Here is a 3,865-nt window from a genome sequence, read left to right on the forward strand (position 1 = left end):
CCTTCTCGTCATGTTTGACTTGAAATAGTCTACTCGACGATCTCTATTTGAAAAGCGTAATCGTTTCAAAGAACACAACAAAAAGGTGTCACAAAAAATCACACTGTGCTCATTCATTTCTGATTTCAATAAAGTGCCCGAACCTGGTGAACAAACTTCAAATCAAGTAGCCCGTATTTGTAACTTACCATTATTTGCTCGAAGTTGAAAGCGAAAATCCGCTTGTCTTCGTAGGAATTGTCCTCACATGCCAACGCGTAGCTCCGTCGACCTCGGTAGTGTCCCTGCAGATGTAGCTTAATGTAGCTTAATGTAGCGAATAAAGCTACCGGAGGCGCGACACCGCAGCGCGAGCTACTTTCTTATCAGCTGAAGTGGTGTCCCGCGCGCTCTGTTTTCTAATCGTCCTCGACCTCGCAGCTCTTCAAATAAGAGCGATCCCTTCTCATTGCACCTTCGGAGGAGCGTTTGCTTACGCTGTGATGGCGAAGTGATGTTAAGTAAATGGCAAATTTTTTGGTTCCTCCTCCTGAGGGTGTTCATCATACGCGCGTGGATCGCGCGTGTGTGAGTGAGTGTGTGCATCTGTGCGTTGGTACATTCATGCGTGCATGCGTTTGTGTGTGTGTGGTTGTGTGTTTGTTTGTGTGTCTGTGTGTGTGAGGGGACCTGACTGCGCGTTTGTGTGTGGGGATGTGAGTGCGCGTTTGTGCGCGCGTTTGTGTGTGTGTCTGCCTATAGGAATAGACTCAATGAGAGGACCGATGCATTGCCCAAGAGCCTTTATCTTAATCACCTTTAAAGTACACTTAACACAACTACTGAAGCGTATCTCTGTTCTTTTGTGACTTCTTTGTTTGCTCAAGAGATCTTCCCTAAGCTGTGTTTACATAATGACCAAAAGTCCGAAATGTATGCAGCTCAATCCTAGAAGCTGTTGACTATTCTTACTGTCGGCACTTCAGATATGGGGTTTGGTCGTTCCCTGCCAAATAACTCCAAACTACTATCATTTGTAGGCCTATCCAGAGTAACAGCTCACTGTGTTGTTATCTTGACTTCTGTGTCCGTTTATAGCGGTGCTGGTTTCTTACAATGTATGTTTGTTAAATGGTATTATAATTGAATGGAGGCTAAGCCTATATTTGCATTGTATTACATTTATGGGTATTTTAAACACACAATTGAGGTTAACTAAATGTTTTAAAATACAATTATGATCCTTGCACATTTCATGTAGGCTATGTGATTTGTATACAGGAGCTGCCAAACTGCCTGAAACGTTATAGAAACTTGGTCATTTAAACGTGCAGTTTATTGACAACGTGGCTCCTGTAACATCCTCTTAAACAAAGGTTAATATTTGCCAACCTTCTTGTCAGCATACAGCCACAATAAATAACTGCAACCAAAAATAAAGAGTCTATTTTTCCTTTAAAAACTGACCAGAGATGTAGTTCTTTTTTTAATGAAAATTCAGTCACTTTTGTGTTGAAGTAAGATTTGGACAAATGTTATATAATATAGTTAATTTGATTTTCAGCATGTATGTGCTTACATGTGTGTGCGTACATGTACACCATTATCGTGTGTGTGTGTGTGTGTGTGTGTGTGTGTGTGTGTGTGTGTGTGTGTGTGTGTGTGTGTGTGTTCTGTAACATGAGCAAGACTTTGTTGGAGTTAGCAGCCGTGCTCAGGAGGAAACAGGTCTTCTGGTCCATCGCCAACAGGATGCTCTACTTAACATAAGCCCAGCACCATCTCTGCCACAGGGACATGGATACACACTGGCACCTGGAAGAGCTGTTCATATTTCACTTCCAGGTGAGATTGTCACGACTTTTGTTTCCAACTAAGGGCCAAATATATTTGACTAAGGCGTAACTGTTTTTTGGGCAACGGACATGTGTGCTCTCCGTCTGTGAAGATAGACAGCAAATTAAAATTGGCCTCTGAGAAGAAAAAAAGGGATCACTTCTGCTTTGGTTAAGAATGGAAGCGGATCAGTTGAATGCGTCGAACCAAAAGGTCCTCTGGTTGGATGCAAGGTTGGGATTTAAACTTGGTTTTGAGTGGTATAGATCAATTGCTTGATGTTCAAATGTTCTGCTATTCGTTTTTGCATTTGAAGACCGCCATGCCCATTCCAGCGAGGGAAGTTCGATGCACTTCAACATAAGAAGCATCATTTGACATCGCACTATGGGAAATCCTCCCAACATGTCGACTTTTTCCCCCCATTTCAGAGTGCGGGTCAAACTTTCCCTTGAACATATGGAATTCATCTTTCCATCCACTCTATGCACACAAAGCAGTAAGCTTGGATACAATTTTTTTTATCGAAAAGACTTAACTTGGATTAAACATGTTTTATGATGTTCCAGTATGTTCATCTCCAAATGACAATGGCCCTGGGAAGTACCTCGGCCCAGACAAGATGAGCAAGTCTGCCTTCTGGTGGGGAATTCAAGGCGGGTAATAAGGCCAGCTCCATTCTTTCATTGGAATTTGTGGTCAACAAAGAAACACTGCCATTGTCTGTCTCTTCCTCCAAATGTCTCACTTTGCTATCCGTGTATTTGTGTGTGTGTGTGTGTGTGTGTGTGTGTGTGTGTGTGTGTGTGTGTGTGTGTGTGTGTGTGTGTGTGTGTGTGTTTGTGTGTGTGTGTGTGTGTGTGTGTGTGTGGGTGTGCTTGTATCCCACTCACACCCCACTTTCGTCTTGACTGGAACAATCAATTTTTGTTGTTATTAGCTTAGTCAAGTTAGTTGAATCGTTCCAAATAAAGCAAGAAAATAAATTCCAGTCAGTGCTATGTTGAAGGAAGTTCCATCTATTTATCAATCAATCAATCAATCAATCAATCAATCAATCAATCAATCAATCAATCAATCAATCAATCAATCAATCAATCAATCAATCAATCAATCAGTCAGTCATTCTGTCTGTCTGTCTGTCTGTCTGTCTGTCTGTCTGTCTGTCTGTCTGTCTGTCTGTCTGTCTGTCTGTCTGTCTGTCTGTCTGTCTGTCTGTCTGTCTGTCTGTCTATCTATCTATCTATCTATCTATCTATCTATCTATCTATCTAACGATCTATCTATCTATCTATCTATCTATCTATCTATCTATCTATCTATCTATCTATCTCTCTCTCTCTCTCTCTCTCTCTCTCTCTCTCTCTCTCTCTCTCTCTCTCTCTCTCTCTCTCTCTGTCTGTCTGTCTGTCTGTCTGTCTGTCTGTCTGTCTGTCTGTCTGTCTGTCTGTCTGTCTGTCTGTCTGTCTGTCTGTCTGTCTGTCTGTCTGTCTGTCTGTCTGTCTGTCTATCTATCTATCTATCCAATCAATGCATCCATTCGTCTATCTGGATGCTTTAACTTTTCTCTTTGTAAGCACAAATTGTGTTTGATGAGTAGCAGTAAAAGGAAAAAAACATGATGGAAATAGTAATGAGAATAAAAAGGGTCTTGTTAGTAACTATTATCTTGCCATGACTAGTCAGAGGTACAGCCAGGATCTGCTTATCCTTCTCTTCTGGAAAATCCCACAGCCCTGTCCTTTCGTCACATATCCATGATGGTCACATTATATACAGAGAGACAGAGAAAGACAGTAGTGATGGCAGCACAAAATAATCATACTTAATCACAGGTCAAAGGTCATTTTCCAAATTATCCAATGTCGTAAAAATGCTCTCAAGTTAAGTTGCTGTGATTTTGAAGTCAATTGGAAAAGTACCAGATATTGTAAACGTACCCCGTACTCTCAAATTGTACCAACTCTCTTCTTGACATACATTTTCACAATTAAATATTTAAAAAGGTTACTGGACTGTTTTATTATATATATTAAATTTAGTGATTTGA

At 40.9% G+C, this 3,865-nt stretch overlaps 1 protein-coding gene across 3 annotated transcripts in view; it reads right to left on the minus strand.

The window, feature by feature from the left end:
- eya2 (EYA transcriptional coactivator and phosphatase 2) overlaps positions 1-562 on the minus strand; it is a 29,253-nt gene extending 28,691 nt beyond the window's left edge. For 2 of the 3 annotated variants that reach the window (XM_030375809.1, XM_030375810.1), the window contains exon 1: positions 189-562. The gene's annotated coding sequence lies outside the window, so the exon portion shown is untranslated. The remainder of the gene's footprint in view (positions 1-188) is intronic. The other variant, XM_030375808.1, reaches the window with a different exon arrangement.
- Between the last annotated feature and the right edge of the window lie 3,303 nt (positions 563-3,865).

Source organism: Gadus morhua, chromosome 13 (assembly GCF_902167405.1).
Source record: "Gadus morhua chromosome 13, gadMor3.0, whole genome shotgun sequence".
NCBI lineage: Eukaryota > Metazoa > Chordata > Actinopteri > Gadiformes > Gadidae > Gadus > Gadus morhua.